This window comes from Oreochromis niloticus, linkage group LG1 (assembly GCF_001858045.2).
Source record: "Oreochromis niloticus isolate F11D_XX linkage group LG1, O_niloticus_UMD_NMBU, whole genome shotgun sequence".
Taxonomy (NCBI): Eukaryota; Metazoa; Chordata; class Actinopteri; order Cichliformes; family Cichlidae; genus Oreochromis; species Oreochromis niloticus.
This window is the reverse complement of record NC_031965.2, coordinates 1,227,729-1,246,098: the sequence shown is the minus strand read 5'-3', so window position 1 is coordinate 1,246,098 and position 18,370 is coordinate 1,227,729. Positions and strand designations below refer to the sequence as shown.

General features: G+C 43.5%; 1 long non-coding RNA gene across 1 annotated transcript; it reads right to left on the bottom strand.

The window, feature by feature from the left end:
* Positions 1 to 55: 55 nt before the first annotated feature.
* On the bottom strand, positions 56 to 9,290 carry LOC112846569 (uncharacterized). The gene is made up of 2 exons (XR_003219585.1): positions 9,181 to 9,290; positions 56 to 430 (listed from the first exon to the last, which is right to left on the bottom strand). It is a non-coding gene; the product is annotated as an uncharacterized LOC112846569 (long non-coding RNA).
* Positions 9,291 to 18,370: the final 9,080 nt, after the last annotated feature.

Genomic DNA, 18,370 nt, shown 5'->3' with positions numbered 1-18,370 from the left:
TGTTTAGCGCTGAATTAAAGGAGTGAGCACAGCACCGCGCAAAGGTTTCAGGGAGTAAAAGCGAAGGAAGGATGCTCACAAAAGTGATGTCATGAAGGATTTTTATGAATCAGCAAAGTAACATAAACAAGCCCGTGCTTTTATCCTCTGTAGTTTCAGCGCACTTTCTCTCACACAATTATTCAAGGTATTTAGTGTGATTGAAGCACCTGGGAGAACTTGCTACAGTTCATCTGACTGCAATGCTGAGACAGGAGCTCAGTGGGGGTCAAACCATCTGCTGAGGAGGTCTTCTTCTTTTGGCTGAAAACAGTCGTGTGGCCCTGGATCGATATTTTCTCTGCTCATCTTGCTGCAAAATGATTGAGCCTGAGAGAATCTGCCAGCTGAGAATCCAGCATGCTCACAGCTTTTGCACACAGTCAGGATCCTGTTTGGAGTGAGCCATTATATACAAAACACGACAAATCATCAGGAAACTTGCAGGTGCAATTTTAAATAATGACAACTTCCAGAAACTTGGTACTAGAAACTTGAAAAACTTATAAAACTATAATAATATGAATGTTTTTGTTTAAATGCTTAGCAAAAGGTTTTGAGTTTCCATCAGGAAGGAGGTAAAATAATTACAGCTTTTTCTTGGTGGCAACCTAAAACTTATTTGACACAAATTATGATAAAAAAAAAATCACGTCTACAGTAGGCAGTAATGCATGTCACAGAAAACAATGCATTTCATTGTTTTGACAGAGTGCAGGGATCCCCGGCTCGTGTACGCTGAATGAAACTCAGCCATCGTTTCGTTCCAAAGCATCTGCCAGAGTCACCTTCTCCTCCTAATAAACTACACTGTACAGAAAATACATTACACACTGGACATTTTCAACAACAACAAACACACAAAAAAACCTAAAAAAGTTTGGAGACAGTGGCACCGCCGAAAAGACGCGAGGCTGAGGTGACGATTATAAATGAGTACATCAGCTCGAGGCGAGCAGTCAAAGCTGAGATGGTTTGGACATGTGCAGATGGAGGTGCTGAAGATGGAGAAGATGGAGCTACAGGAGGAAAAGAGGAAGACACAAAAAAATCAATAGACTGTCACTGAATCTTAGTTTATTTGTTCTTAATTTCCAGAAAAGCTTTCTAGAAATGTTAGGCACAGCCACAGTCGTGCCACTCATCAGTAAAGTGAAGGGAAATCTCACGCTAGGTGTTTTATATCTGGTTGTTTTGAAACCAGACAAGAAAGACGAGACAAGAAGGTAAGTGAGTGTCAACACAGGGTCAGCTCAGAGAGTCACCAAACAATCTGAAACAGATTTCCCGAGGGTGGCCTGAAGGCCCAGCGTCCTATACTGGGCCCTGTTCTCACTTCCCCGCTCTGTGGAGCCTGACTGGCATTTTCCATACAACACCAGGATCAGCAGGTCCACCACTGGCACCCTGTGCTTTTCACAGGAAGAGCACAGAAGAGCAGGTTCACCCTGAGCTCATGTGACAGATGTGAAAGGGTCTGAAGAAGCCGAGGAGAATGTTTTGCTCCCTGTAACATCGGTCAGCATGGCCAGTTTGGTGATGGGCTGGGGAGGCATATCCATGGAGGGACACACAGACCTTTAGAGGCTAGACAAAGGCACAATGACTGCCATTACATATCAGGATGAAATCCTTGGCCCCACTGTCAGACCCTATGCTGGTGCAATGGGTCCTGGGTTCCTGAAGGAGGAATTCCTGATGGAGGGATTGATTCCACTGACTGGTCCCCACACTCACCTGACCTAAATCCAGTAGAACACCTCTGGTCCATCAGACATTGCCAAGCTGTACCTCAGATTGTTATCGGGCACGCATATGTGCATGCGGGAGCCATTAAAACGTCTGAGCACCATTCTCAGTTACTGCAAACACTAGCCTGCTGCATCATTTTCACTTTGAATTCAGCTCTCTGCAGGTTGATCATTTTATTTCCATCATGTGGCATCTGTTCAACACATTGCCCAGTCCACATCACTTCAGATATCCAGCGTAGTTTATTTCCCCCATTGTTATCTGACGGGTTTCAAAGTGTTCTTTTCATTTTCATTCTGTCATTTTGAGCATGCAGAGACAGAGACTCTGTGCTAGGAACTGCATGCACATACTGTATAAACTAATACAAAAATATTTTTTAGACCGTCTGAAATAATTCAGCCAAATCAAACATGCAGATCATAAAGAATTTCATTACTGGATCAGTCGGGGCCCAGGTTAACAGCATCCACCTCCAGTGCTATTGGCCAGCAGGGTGCTGGTTGAAACTGTCAGCCAAAGACAAGGAAGAAGGAAAGGGAGCAGTGCAGAGGTGACAGTTGGGACACTAAATCTGGGACTATGACTGATAAAGAAGAAAAAGAAGCTAGATATATTTGTGTGTGTGCAGGAAACCAAGTGGAAGAGAAGTAAGGCCGAGAGCACTGGGGGTGGATTTAAACTGTTCTGTCATGATCTAAATATGAAGAGAAGGAGTAGTAGGGGTAATCCTGAAGGACGAGGATGTGAGTAGTGTTGTTGAGCAGGAGAGAGTGAAGGACAGAATTGTGAGTTTGAAGCTATTAATCAGAGGAGTGATGTTGAATGCCCCACAGGTTGGATGTCAGTCAGGAGAAAGAGGAATTGTGGAATAAGTTGGATACAGTAGAGTGTCCTCGGGGCAGAGAGACTGGTGATTGGAGCAGACCAGAGGTGTAGGGACAGAGTAGGGAACATGTAGAAGCGAGCCTGGAGAGGTGGAGGTATGCTCTGGAGAGAAGAAGAAGAAGACTTTATTTCACTTTTCATTTTATTTATTTGTTTCACACATGGTTCAGCAGTATTTCATTTCCTACACACAAGCCCTCATTGCCACTGATCAGAGATGGGCTGTAACGCGTTACTTGTAACGCGTTACTGTAATCTGATTACTTTTTTCAAGTAACGAGTAATGTAAGGGATTACTATTGCAAAAACGGTAATTAGATTACCGTTACTTTCACGTAGGAACGCTGCGTTACTGCGTTACTAAAACCGTGATTTTTTGCGAGAACGTCTCATGACAGTGACGTAAGCGAGTGCGACGTTCGTGGCAACAGCTGTCTGCGGATCATAATATATCGAGTACGGGACAGAGTGTAGCATGCAGCGTTTAAAGCGTGGAAGTACTGACCTTATTTTGAGTTTGATTCCATAAAAAGTGACAAAAACATTAGTGTCCGTTGTGCGTGGGAAGAAAACTTCTTTTTAAACCCCTAAACTTCCAGGCAAGCAGCGAGTGCACTACGACGTAATGTGAAATTCACAGAGAAACTCGCGGATTCTTCCACTGACCGCCGCGGCACACCTGCACCAGGGTAAACCTCCTCCGCCTACCCCAGTCCTGCTTTACAGGTAAAAATAGAGCAACAGGACCGCTAGTCTTTGATTTTATTTATTTTCTGCTGTGTTTTACTTGCATCTATTTGAAAGAGTGAGTGTAAACACAAAAACATATTTTATTTTATGTGCTGGAATGTGCAGAAAATAGGTTTAAATGTTAAACAAATTTCTTCCAGTCAGAGAATGTTGCATATAATTAAGTTTTTGCTTGATGCATAAAGTTAAAAGATTAAAACTAATAAAACAAGTTTTAAAAAGAGAGTTTTCCATTTGATTACATTTTGTATGATGGATTATGCAGAAAAAGTAGAATTGGGCTGAAAGATCTATCGCTTTATCACCTATTCAGGTTGTAAATCGTGTTTTTAAAAAGTAACCAATGAAGCGAGATCGATCAACTGTAGACCAGACAACAAACGACGGAGGCACCAGACGAATGCAATCAAACGATGAGTTTATTAACACAGGAGAGGCAACATCTGCATATGTCGTTCTCTGACAAAAATTCATCAAAAACTGGTTTTATACCATAGAACATTAACGCCCACACATATACGTCAATACAAGTCAAAAATACATAGTTGACAGACATGAGCGCATCTTATACATTTTAATAACTATAAACAGTCATATAACTTCTCTTTTCTATAACACCTGCCTTTTAAGGTAATAAACTTCAAGCTTCGGGATCGTTAAAAGCTAATAATTGACCCTCGTCACCAATCACTAAGTAAACTGAATTGGCGCAGGTCTCAAAACGAGAGCAGAAGACACTTGGGCCTTCGCTCAGGCCTGCCACTAAATTAATAAGTGTATTGTAAGCATGCATGCAATTAACCTGCTATGTTCTCATCTTCCCTCAACATGTATCACCTGGACACTCTCACCAGTGAAGCTTAAAACCCTCTTGGATGGAACATCAACTCTCAACAAGCACAGATATGCATTGTGTATAAAATAAACTCAACCTGTGAATAAAAAGGTCAATGTTATGACAAACATATTCAATGCATTATGAACCCCATAAGAAATATTACTGATAAAATAATACTGTAGAACATGTTATTAATGCATTTATCATAAGGCAGATTATATGGTTACAGTAAAAGAATCTCTGAATCCTAACACCAAGTAACTAAGTAATTAATTACTTTTGAAAATAAGTAATCAGTAAAGTAACGGGATTACTTTTTGGGGGAAGTAATCAGTAATTAGTAACTGATTACTTTTTTCAAGTAACTTGACCAACACTGCCATTGATAGCACTGCACCCACGGGTGAAAAGGAGCAGGAAGAAGAATAAATTCACTTTCTTCTGTAACAAGTATAAATGTTTTATATTACTCGCATATGTATTCCCCCACACGTCAGTACAATAACTGAGATAGGGGAAAATTAGTGAGAAATTTGAAATAGGCATTGCCTTATAATCTAATATATCTCTGATGTTGCCCAAAATATAAATATTTTTAACCACCTTTTTTCTAACATGTTCAATATGAGATTTCCATGTTAATTTATCATCATTACGCCCAAAAAAGAGTTCAGTAACTCTCTCAATCGGAACTCCATCGATGGACAGTTACTTCATCCTCTTTTACACGATTTCAAAAAATGTCATTTTTGTCAAGTTCAAAGATAATTTACAGATGAATTACAGATGGAAACAAAGTGCACACGCTCACAGCTCTTTATTCACCTACTCACGTATCATACAGCTGTAGCTTTTTTATTTGTTTGTTTGTTTGCTTTGCAGATTTTACACACAAATATGACACGCTGATGATTCAATAGCCAGCAGTTTATATCAGCCCCACTATCAATAACATCAGCACTACTAATAATTGTGCTGCAGAAAGGTCTGTTTCACATGTACAAAGGCAACTGCTGTAGTTGTTTTATGTCCTCAGTGCATCGAACCGTTCATTGTTTTTATACTTAATAATCATCATTTGTGGCTTATGAAAGTCAAGCCGCAGTCTCATTACATGTTAAAATAATAGATTTATTCATTCATTGGACTCAATCAATAACTGAACGATGTGTTTTCTTGACTTCTCACTCTTAGTGAATATTGAAGCTTCTTTGTTGATATTCCACATCCCTGCGCTTAATCCACGCATCCACCCTTCCTCTCTGCCACCTGCCATCAATAATGGAGTCGAGTCTGGAATAAAATGTTGACTTTTTTATGTCCCCTTTGCTCCTCTGTGAGCTCAGCGTGTGTGTGGGCGTGTTACCACTTGGGAAATCATGGTGGAGCTAAAGGCAGACGGCGTTTGGTGCTGTTGACCGCGCACTTATTCCCCGGAAAAGCTGTTTTTGTCATTAATATTTCACTGACAGGTGGCAGGAGTCTCTGTGACACAAACAAAGGAAGCTTCCACTTTGAGGTTTCTCTCGAGTATCAGGATCACTCATTACAAATGATACATTATCATTGACCTTTGCTATCACCTCCAGTGATCGTGTCTAAAGCGAGAGAAAGAGCAGACAGATCACTGCACGCTTTGACTTGTGAGGTGTAGCGTCACCAATCATTGCCTGTGTTCTGCCCCAAACTTGTGTTCCTAAATACTCGGGCGCCTTCTTACAGACATATCAAACCCACTGCTGAGAACATTTATGCTGCGCAGAAGACGAAGGTCTTATATTTTGGACGCTCTGTGACCTTTCTCGTAGTGTTGCCACTGGACAAATTGTCAGTTTACTGCAGCTGTCATGGTTGAATTACCAAGAAATGTGTCATAGATATTTTTGGTGCACAATTAAACGAGTCACATTAATCGCGATGACCTTTGATCTTCCCTTCACGGCCATGGAGCAAAATCTTGACGCTTCTCTGCACAGAAGCCTCAGATTCGCTCGCATGTGTACGTCAGTTTCCTGTTTATTTTGGTGGGTCTTTGATCTCTCATGCAGCACCACCCTCTGGCTATCCAATCAGCTGTTCAAGTTATTATGACTGCATAACCTACTGGAATATTCGTCTTCCTAAAAAAGCCTGTTTGTGTTGCTCATTCTGCAGATCCTCAGCTGTGCGACCACATAGACTAATTTAAGTTAGTGATCCCTTCTCAGAGAAATTTTAACAAATGTTCACTTCTGCTTAGTCCCAAATGTAAATTAGAGTCAGTATATGAGTCTGTCAAACAAACTAATATTGAAGATCCACTGCAGCTACAAATTTATTGGAGATCATGTATCGGAATTTCAGGAGCAGGACCACGCCTCCAAGCACGCTCCTTCCCGTTGTCATCTATAGGTTCCCCCAGTTCTGCAAGCTGTTCATTCTCCCTCCCTCCTTGTTCTCAATTCTTTAACTTCTTCACTCCTATTTAGTGCACGGGGATCTGCCAGGCCCGGGAGCCGTCGCCAGTCCCCTTCGAGGCCTTCTCCATTCAGTTCATGTCCAAGCATTCACCTTTACCTACTAAAACGCTGTCAAACCTAAAATGAGGACGTGGGCCCAGCTAGTGATTTGATAAATGGAGCCCAGTAATGTTAGTACTGAAAAAGGCCTCAGTGGGTGTTTTAATAAGGAGGAAAGCTGGTCTTAGTACAAGAGCAACCAGGATGGAAGAAGCGAAACCAAACGCTCTGTTTGCATTTCATAAATGAATGCTAATGTGTTTAAATGTGACGAGTCAGGAGAGTCAGAGCAACTGTTTAGAGACGTATGAGAAGGGTTAAACCTCTCCGTGCAAACATTAGCAAACCAAACAGTCCTGTTAGACTTTTAATGTTATCCCCACAGGTTTGATTCATATCAATGTGCGACAATGTGAAGTTGTTTACCTGATAAAAATGATCAGTACGTCACCCATCAAGAGGCAAATTCTCCACGATTGATGAGATCTGCGAGATGAAACAAATACGTGCTGATGATGTGGAAAATGCTCCTCTCTAATCTTGGTTATGTGTGCACTTTGGGTCCAACTAAATATACAGTGGCCTGCAAAAGTATTCGAACTTTCCCACATTTTGTCACATTACAGCCACAAACATGAATCAATGTTATTGGAATTCCAGGTGAAAGACCAATACAAAGTGGTGTACACGTGAGAAGTGGAACGAAAGTCATACATGATTCCAAACATGTTTTACAAATAAATAACCGCAAAGTGGGGTGTGCGTAATTATTCAGCCCCCTGAGTCAATACTTTGTAGAACCACCTTTTGCTGCAGTTACAGCTGCCAGTCTTTTAGGGTATGTCTCTACCAGCTTTGCACATCTACAGACTGAAATCCTTGCCCATTCTTCTTTGCAAAACAGCTCCAGCTCAGTCAGATTAGATGGACAGCGTTTGTGAACAGCAGTTTTCAGATCTTGCCACAGATTCTGGATTGGATTTAGATCTGGACTTTGACTGGGCCATTCTAACACATGGATATGTTTTGTTTTAAACCGTTCCATCGTTGCCCTGGCTTTATGTTTAGGGTCGTTGTCCTGCTGGAAGGTGAACCTCCGCCCCAGTCTCAAGTCTTTTGCAGACTCCAAGAGGTTTTCTTCCAAGATTGCCCTGTATTTGGCTCCATCCATCTTCCTATCAACTCTGACCAGCTTCCCTGTCCCTGCTGAAGAGAAGCACCCCCAGAGCATGATGCTGCCACCACCATATGTGACAGTGGGGATGGTGTGTTCAGAGTGATGTGCAGTGTTAGTTTTCCGCCGCACATAGCGTTTTGCATTTAGGTCTCATCTGACCAGAGCACCTTCTTCCACATGTTTGCTGTGTCCCCCACATGGCTTGTGGCAAACTGCAAACGGGACTTCTTATGGTTTTCTGTTAACAATGGCTTTCTTCTTGCCACTCTTCCATAAAGGCCAACTTTGTGCAGTGCACGACTAATAGTTGTCCTATGGACAGATTCCCCCACCTGAGCTGTAGATCTCTGCAGCTCGTCCAGAGTCACCATGGGCCTCTTGGCTGCATTTCTGATCAGCGCTCTCCTTGTTCGGCCTGTGAGTTTAGGTGGACGGCCTTGTCTTGGTAGGTTTACAGTTGTGCCATACTCCTTCCATTTGTGAATGATGGCTTGAACAGTGCTCCGTGGGATGTTCAAGGCTTGGGAAATCTTTTTGTAGCCTAAGCCTGCTTTAAATTTCTCAATAACTTTATCCCTGACCTGTGTCATGATCCAAGCAGCCAGGGACACACAGGCACAAATGTAATCTTCAAAAAAAATGGGTTTTATTATACCTCAAAAAGGACAAGATGATTGCAAAAATTCAAAATAACAAAAATAAACTTTTTAAGAACCAAGTGGGCCCATAAAGAGGTTAACTTAACAGAACGTTACTCAAAAGTCACTTAACAAAAACATAACTCAACAAACTAACCTGCCCAAATGAGAAACAGCTCCAGTTATATAGCAAATGAATAAACCATTATATACACCAAAGGTGAAAACTAAAGAGATAACAGCTAACCATCATTCAAGAAGAACCCCATTCCCCCTGCATGATCACAATAGATGGTCCAGTCCACTTTATTGGCTTCTGCATTTAAACCAGCTCCACCCTCAGCCTCCTCTTTCAGCCAAACCAGGAAGGACTGGAGCGGAGGTCAGGTAACTCAGAAAGAGCAGAAATATAATCAATATAACATATACCTATATAAAATAACAAACAATGCAAAGCAGAGTCTATGCCACCATTTGGGCTATAGCTTAGTGCTGTCATGCATTATAGGTAAACTCAAAATATCAAATTAGTTAACTTGTGATCACAGAAGCTTTAGAGCATAACGTAAACATAAGACAAAAAGATCAAATGAATATTACCTAAGTATCTCAATTGTGTGGTTGCATGCAGCCATCACACCTGTCTGCTGTGTTCTTTGGACTTCATGGTGTTGTTGCTCCCAATATTCTCTTAGACAACCTCTGAGGCCGTCACAGAGCAGCTGTATTTGTCCTGACATTAGATTACACACAGGTGCACTCTATTTAGCACTCATCAGGCAATGTCTATGGGCAACTGACTGCACTCAGACCAAAGGGGCTGAATAATTACGCACACCCCACTTTGTAGTTATTTATTTGTAAAAATGTTTGGAATCATGTATGATTTTCGTTCCACTTCTCACGTGTACACCACTTTGTGTTGGTCTTTCACCTGGAATTCCAATAACATTGATTCATGTTTGTGGCTGTAATGTGACAAAATGTGGAAAAGTTCAAGGGGGCCGAATACTTTTGCAAGCCACTGTACATGAGAGCCCGGACAGTCAGGGACGCCCACGGTGGTCACGTACGGGAATATCAGACAGTTTATCTTATTTCCCAAACAGCAATACTTTCTCCAGACAGTGAGGATTTGTTATCGATTCCTTGGGGAATTACCTCCAATTCCAATAGAGATTGCATGTGTGGATAAGGGCTCGTTTTTCTTTTTTTACCTCACACATTGACAGGTCCAAACTGCAGCAATTGCCCGTCAGGAGCGGTGTTTGTTTTCGTGTGATAATTCGACAGAATGACAGATAGAGATGTTGATGGAAGCAGGGAGACAATGAAAGAGAGAGGAGGCGGCAGAGGGTGCTTGAGTGTGTGATTGATGGAGAGACGGGGCGGCCGACAAACGATACAGTCTGAGGGAGAGATCGCTCTCTGAGAATGACTTCATCGGCTGCAAAACGCTCTATACATCAACAGCAGACAACACTTTAGGCTGTGGAGCTGATTTATTGTATGTGAACACACACACACACACACACACACACACACACAGCTTTACTCAGTTTTGCCCTGTCGTGGTTGTGTGTCAGTATAAACCTCGTGTCATGGTTCTGATTGTTATCACAGGCTGCAGGTGCTCTAATTGTTTTAGAGCCTGACATTTATATTACCTGGTACCACTCACACCTCATCTTAGTGTTTCTTATTAAGCCTTCTTCTGATTGGCAAACAGCACATGGGTGGAGTTTCTGTGCTCGCAGACAAGGGAAGCGATCTTAAAATGATCATATTAGAGACATACACTCTCTCTGACATCACAGAGAGCCAAAATTAGAAACAAAGTCTGAAACACAGTGTTTTGGAGAGACTGGAGGCTAAGGTTATGGATCACAGGGATTACCTTCACGTAAACTGAGCTAATTATGGTAACTCTGGTGATGTTTAATATGAGCATCCAACTTTGTGACAGTCATACATATACATGAGCCCCAAAAGGGTGCTGGAAACATTTTGGTCCACACTGACATGACAGCAATGCACAGCTGCTGAAAGATTTGTTAGCTGCACGTGTGTAATATGAATGTCCCGTTCCACCACATCCCAAAGCTGCTCTGTGATCTGCTGACTGTGGAGGCCGTTGGAGTGATCATGTTCAAGAAGCCAGTTTGAGATGATCTGAGTTTTTTTGATGTTGTGCATTCAGAGATGGTCCTCTGCACACCTTGGTTGTAACGAGTGGTTATTTGAGCTATTGTTGCCTTCATATCAGCTCAGGGTAAATGGTAAATAACTGTTTCTTATATAGTGCTGTTCTACTCTACTGGAGAACTCACAGCTCTTTACATACCCAGTTACATTCATTTATAGGGATGGGTATTGATAAGATTTTAACGATTCCGATTCCATTTTCGATTCTGTTTAACGATTCGATTCTTTATCGATTCTCTTATCGATTCTTATTTTTAAAAAGGAGAATACTAAAGTCGATTAGCTTAGAATTTTGTTTTATATCTTCTCTTTGAACAAGATAGAAATTTAGGAGTAACATGGCCTTACAAACCCAACAGTGAGATCTTAAGAGATCCACAGCCTGCGGCTCTTCAATGGGGTGTCACAGGGTCCCCGGGGAAAAAAATTGTAAATGTAAAATAATAAAATAAATATTCTTCTGTAGCAATAACAAAGTATAACATAAATTATTCTGTAGCAATTACACAAGAATATTCAGTAATGTCCCTGCCTACAATTAAACACATTCACTTACCATCTGCTGTGGCAAATGGCTGCAAGGCTTTTACCACAAACTTAGTCACTGCTCGGTGACATTCGGGCCTGAAAAGAGACGCTACCGGTGGACTGCAGCGACAACTGCCAGCGAGCGCCAGCCAGACTCTGTCTGTCTCATCATGGTCACCTAAATGCACAGTAATGGCAGGTTTTGTAATAAGGCAGATCGCGCTAACATAATATGCACTGTTAGCTGATTATTTACCTGCCGCATTAACGGGAGATGACGTGCAAACGTTACCGCTGCTGCTGGGTTGAGATTCACGAGTCCGGAGCGGAATTAAAAACACGACATTCATTTAAGGTCATCGCGTGTTTTGTGAGCAAATGCTTTTGCATCTTCGTAGTGTTTCCTCCCTTAATGAAATATCTACTTTGCAAGTATTGCAAGTTGCCCTGTTGTCATCCATTCTGGTAAAGTATAACCGAACTTTTAAGCGTTTGAGCCGCTTAGGCGCCGTGTTTCCTGCCAGGTACGCTCCGACGCTCCGCAACGTGGTGACGTCATTCGGGGCGACTGGAATCGATAAGGGAATCGTTTGCAAAAATGGCAAACGATTCCAAGGAATTGAAACAGTGGGAACCGGTTCTCAACAAGAACCGGTTTTCGATACCCATCCCTATTCATTTAAGCCCTTTTTTTTTTCTAAACCTAAGGGCTTTCTATCTAACATTCACACTCTGATGGATGGACTGGAGAATGACTCGGGATTCAGTATCAACCTCCTGACTAGAGCCACACACAGCATTTTCATCCAGAGAACCTCCACTCGGTCATCGTATGCATGCTCAGTTTTGAACTTCAGCAGGTCATCTTGGTCATGTCTATATCCCTAAATGTTCTTTTATTTTACTTCGACTTCCTTGGCAACTTCTCAACCTTAACTTAATGACTAGTTGCTATCAAATTGCTCCCCTCTCGCTCCCAACACACTCAAAAACTTACCTCACTCCACTCATGGATGCTGGCCACTGTGGACCACAATAACTCTGTCTTTACAATGAGAAGTCACACTAGCTAACTCCAACAGCAACAACAGGGAAACATGTTGCTGTCAGAACAGCAGCAGTTATTCTCCGTTCCCAAAGAGTTTCATTCAAAGAAGGTAATGCAACACTGTTTTCCAAGTTTTGCAGAGGTGTGCTTTGTTCCAGGCTCCTGCAGGACCCATCGCTGGAGTGTTCTCTCTGTGCAGTCCCGCCTGCTGCTGCTGCTCATTGCAGATCTGTGCTTTCTTTCTCCTGTATCCACCAGCATGTTCTCATTGTCAGGGAGTAAAATACTTTCTTTGTGTCAGAGCTGCTGTTGTTTCAAAAATACACAACTGAGAATGATGGAAAAACATATACAGAGTGCAAACAGAGTGATCTTTATCCTGGGCTCATTGCACTGTTCTCCACTGCTGTTAACCACAGAGGATGCACAGAGGATGCTGAAGTTCACTCCGGCCAGCGTACCACATTAACCCCTGACGTGTTCTACTAAGTCTGTGTCCTGTTGTTGCTGTCCCTTTGGGCACAGTCTACCTGAGCTGGAGCATCCGGCGTGAAAAATCTGCCAAAGCAAACATGCAGAGCTGCCCGCTGTGGTGACCCTGTGTGAATAAATGAGCAGCTGAAAATAGCTTGCTGCGTGCGTTGACTTGAATTGTTTGTTTTGGTTAAATGAAAACAGTTACTTGGAGTTAAGATATTCAGTAACAGTTTGTCCCGTGTTAATGTGTGTAGAAAAGGAAAGCAGAGTTTTGGGCTTGTGGTGTCTGAGTGGCCAGCACTGCGACTGGGCTAGTGGTAGCTCCACTTGCTGGTTTGGCAGCACTTGCACTGTTTTTGTATGCTGATAGAAATATATTTGAGGTTGTATCAGGTTGTACACTTTCAGTGCATTGCAGCTCAGTGGGTATTTTCCACAGAATGCCAGAACTGGTATGTGTCACGCTCATGGAGTCTGTCTTACAGTTTGGTCAGAAACATGCACACGAGAAGTCCACTGGAGGTCAGCTTTTATGGCTCTCGTATAAATGATGACACTGGACGCAGCGCGTTCGGGTGATGTTTACCAACTTTACTTTGTAACCCGAAGTTCCCCCCCACACAGCCTTATGGGAACAGTAGTCTACCGCTACAGCTCCTCCTTTTAGCTAAAGACATACTTCATAACAACTCAAACAGCTCACAAGAACAGAAATGCAGAGCATCATCAAACGTGAAAATTATACACATCCCTCAGTTGTTCACTTACATTTAAACGAAACACATTATTGTAAACATCTCTAACAGCCTAACCCAGCTTTGAATAGGGCATGAATGGATAACTTCGGAGAATTACACATCCAATCTTTCAGAGGTCTCACCACTCGACCAGATCTGGTAATAGTCCCTGTTGGTCTGAGGTGGCTCCTATTTCTCCTCAGAAAACCCCTGTCTGTCTCTACCACATAAGATCTGGGAGCATTGGCAGGTCCAACTACTGCTCCAGTAGTTCCTTCAGTGGTAAGCCACACTTTCTGTCCTGACGATAGTTCCGGAAGCGGTCTGACTCTGTCTGCGGCTGTAGTGTTTTGCCTGCTCACGCCTCCTGTTGTAAAGACCCACCTTTTAGCACATCCCAGCACACCCACTCACTTCACCAGATGCACCTTGTTTAGTTCTCTCACCTTTGATTGGGTGTGGTGCTTGTCCTTAATTGCACTCACCTGTCACACGTTATATAAGGACTGCATTCACTTTTGGCTCCCTCTTTCTTCACTCCCACACGGGGCGGCAGCAGAGGTGAGGTTCTGTTTGGGTTTTTGATTTTATGTGTTGTTTAAGGTAATGAGTAACTTAAATCTGTTTTCTTTCAGCATTGGCAGTCCATGTGTGTCTTTCCTTCTTTGCTTTATTGATTTGAGAATAAAAGGAGAACCCTGTGAATGATTAGATGACTGCTTATTCTCATTCTGATCGGATGAGCCCATGATGCTGATTATTTAAACCCTGAGCCTTCCTTCTTTCACAACATGGTCCTCGTTTCTGCATGAACCTCCAAATAACTGGCCCACAGTTACAGATCTCCCTCCTGATCATGATCAGACTGAGTTAAAGAAATCCTACTTTTTTGGTATTGTCAGTACCCCCTCCCATACATACACACCCTGCTTCAGAACCTATCAAGAGCTATTGGATTTCGCGGCTCGTTCACTCCCCAACCAAAAGGGTAGCATTCGTTCTGCAGCTGATTATCTAACAGCAGAACAAGAAATCCTTTGTCAGGCACAACTGGACAGTTTCGGTGAAGATTTAGCCCGTTTACAGTCAGACAAGCCCCTCTCATCCGACAGCCGTCTATTATGTTTGTCACCAGTGTTGTGCAGGAATTCTGGACTTATCCATGTAGGAGGCCGACTACGGCACAGCCCAGATTTGGAATTGAATGTCATTCACCCAATAGTACTTGATCCTGCTCATCCAGTGACCAAACTGATCATACAAGATTATGATACAAACTGCATCATGCTGGTTCAGAAAGACTTCTTGCTGAACTATGTTGGAAATTTTGGATTCTCAGAGGAAGGGAAGCAGTACGCAGGCATCAGTATAGCTGCGCTGCATGTCAGAAATGGAGAGCACAGCCCATCATTCCAAAAATGTCAGACTTGCCTGCTGCTCGTCTTAGGTTATTCAAACCACCTTTCTACTCCACAGGAATAGACTGCTTTGGACCATACGTGGTCAAGACCGGCCGCAGATCGGAGAAAAGGTGGGGAATAATATTCAAATGTCTCACGACTCGGTGTGTACATCTTGACCTCCTAAACAGCATGGATACAGACTCCTTCCTCATGGCCCTCCAACGATTCATTTCTCGACGAGGAACACCCCTGGAAATTATGTGATCAAGGAACTATCTTCAAAGGAGGAGATAAGGAACTACAGGCCGCTTTTGACAACCTTGCTCCGACTCTACAGCCGGTCCTGATGACTAAAAGAATCCATTTCAGATTCAATCCCCCGCATGCACCCCATTTCGGTGGAGCCTGGGAGAGGGAAATACGTTCTGTGAAGAATGCTCTGAAGAGAACCATTGGTGCACAAATGGTCACTGAAGAGGTCTTAAGAACAGTCCTAATTGAGACTGAAGGCATTCTTAACTCAAAACCCCTAGGCTATGTATCCTCAGACATTGCGGATATTGATCCCATAACCCCAAACCTTCTCATTATGGGCCGACATGATTCATCACTTCCATTGGTATCCTATTCTGATTCTGACCTCCTAGGTCGACGACGATGGCGACATGCACAAATATTGGCAGATCACTTCTGGCGGCACTTCATAAAAGACTATCTACCATCCCTCCAAAGAAGACACAAATGGCAGAAGGAGAACCCGGATCTCACACTGAACTCTGTCGTAATGATCATGGATTCACGCCTTCCACGTGCCCTCTGGCCTGTAGGAAGAGTGACACGCCTCCTGAAAAGTCCAGATGACCGCATCAGAACTGTGGAAGTCTTAGCACAGGATAGAACCTATATCCGCCCTGTCTCCTGTCTGATCCCCCTGCCCCCGCTTCCTGACGAAGACTGATTCTGATCATATCAACATATTTCTCACCAGAAATATGGGGGCGGCTGTTGTAAAGACCCACCTTTTAGCACATCCCAGCACACCCACTCACTTCACCAGATGCACCTTGTTTAGTTCTCTCACCTTTGATTGGGTGTGGTGCTTGTCCTTAATTGCATTCACCTGTCACACGTTATATAAGGACTGCATTCACTTTTGGCTCCCTCTTTCTTCACTCCCACACGGGGCGGCAGCAGAGGTGAGGTTCTGTTTGGGTTTTTGATTTTATGTGTTGTTTAAGGTAATGAGTAACTTAAATCTGTTTTCTTTCAGCATTGGCAGTCCATGTGTGTCTTTCCTTCTTTGCTTTATTGATTTGAGAATAAAAGGAGAACCCTGTGAATGATTAGATGACTGCTTATTCTCATTCTGATCGGATGAGCCCATGATGCTGATTATTTAAACCCTGAGCCTTCCTTCTTTCACAACACCTCCCCTCATCTTTATTGCAAAAAGCCTGTAAGTCGGGCCACTTTGGCACCAGCTTTGCCGCAGTTTGTGGCAGTGAGGTACGCAGGTGTCTCCCCATAAGGAACTGCGCCGGCGAGAGCCCATGTTCCAGTGGGGTGGCCCTGTACACTAGCAGTGCTCTGTAGTCAGTCCTTTTTCCACAAGTCTTTAATGGTACGAACAGCACGTTCTGCCTCCCAGTTGGCTTGGGGGTACCTGGGGCTGCTGGTTTCATGTGTGAACTGGTCCTCCCATTTCTTCCATTCTGTGCAGCTCATTTCTCACTGCATCTCTGAGGGGAAGAGGAACGCGTCTTGAGGCAGATAGGGCTATTGGTACAGCTCCTTGCTCTAGCTCAATGTGGTAAGGCTCCTTCAGCATGCCTAAACCTTTAAAAACATCTGGGTATGCTGCCCTGAAATCTGTCACCGATTCCGTTACTGTGCTTACTCTGTACACAAGACCTAGAGCCTCACACGCTGGACTTCTTAATAGTGGCTGTACTAGACCTGACACAAGGTAGACGTCTTGAGAAACACTGCGCCCTTTCACTGCTAGCTGTGCCTTGAAGCAGCCTTTAACATTGAGTGGGCTACTGCCTGGCCCTAGTAACTTCTTTCTGGGTCTCTGCAGCTTACCATCTCTGTCTGGACTGTACAAACCCTCTGGAATAAACTTAACATCCGGCCCTGTGTCGAGTTTAAAATATACATTTTCCCCATTTAACTTGACTTTTTCCACCCAGGACTGTGACCTCTAAGTCCCTACTTCTCCCAAGAACACACAATTCTCGCTGTCTGTATCTGTTTGATTTTCTGTCACTTCGTGTAGCGCTGCAGCTTCACTACTGCGACAGACCACAGCAAAGTGTCCTTTCTTCTGACATTTTCGACACTGTACCTCTTTGGCTGGACATTCTTTCAATGAGTGTTTGTTCTTGCGACCACAGCGGCCACATTCCTTTTCACTTTGCTTGATTGGCTTTTGTTCTTTCTTCTGCCACGTCTGCGTTTTCCCGCGTTTTGTATTTGTCCGTATTGTGTCCATGTTCAGTGTTTTCTCCACTGCCGTGCTGCTGTGAAGTATTGATTGTTGTTTCTTTACCATTTCGCTCTGCCTATCTTTCTCAATGGCTTTAGCAAGAGTCAACTCTGAGTCCATTTGCAGCTGCTCGGACAGTCTTTAATGCCAACCACGATTCTGTCCCTTATGAGTTCGTCTTTGAGTGCTCCAAATGCACAATTTTCTGCACGTTTGTGCACAGCAGTGACGAACGACTCTGTACTTTCACCCTCCCGTTGCCGTCTGGAGTTAAACTGTGCTCTTTCAAAAATTACGTTGTTTTCCTACGTAATGTTTGTCAAATGCCTCTTTGACAGATGCATATTATTTTTTATCTGCATCGCTCAGTGGTAAAACTGCCAAAACGTCATCAGCATCTCCCATAGCGTACAGGAGTGCGTCTGATTTGTTATCAAGAGCGGTTGCAATGCGAAATCTTTCGAACCTTCTGATCCACTTTGGCCATTCGGCAGGATGAGAAAAGTCAAATGTTTCTGGGGGTGTTATTTGTACCGTGGTCGCCATCGTGGCGTGTGGATCCCTGGCTTCTTCGCATTCAGAGTCCAAGCTTTCCGGTGCGCCGACCCAGTCTCCTCCCTCCGACATGTGATGCTCATGCTCATGCTCATGCTCGACCGAGCACGCGCGTCTTGTTGCTAGTGCTGGTAACAGCCTCGGCCACACTTCACCTGCATGCCGGCCTTTTTCGGGTCACCTGTGAGAAAACTTCTCTCGCAAGTTAACTGCACTGTACTGTACTCAAAAATACTGTGGAGACCGCCGTTCGCACTTCTGACACCCCGTATAAATGCTGACACTGGACGCAGCGCGTTCGGGTGATGTTTACCAACTTTACTTCGTAACCCGGAAGTTCCCCCCCCAC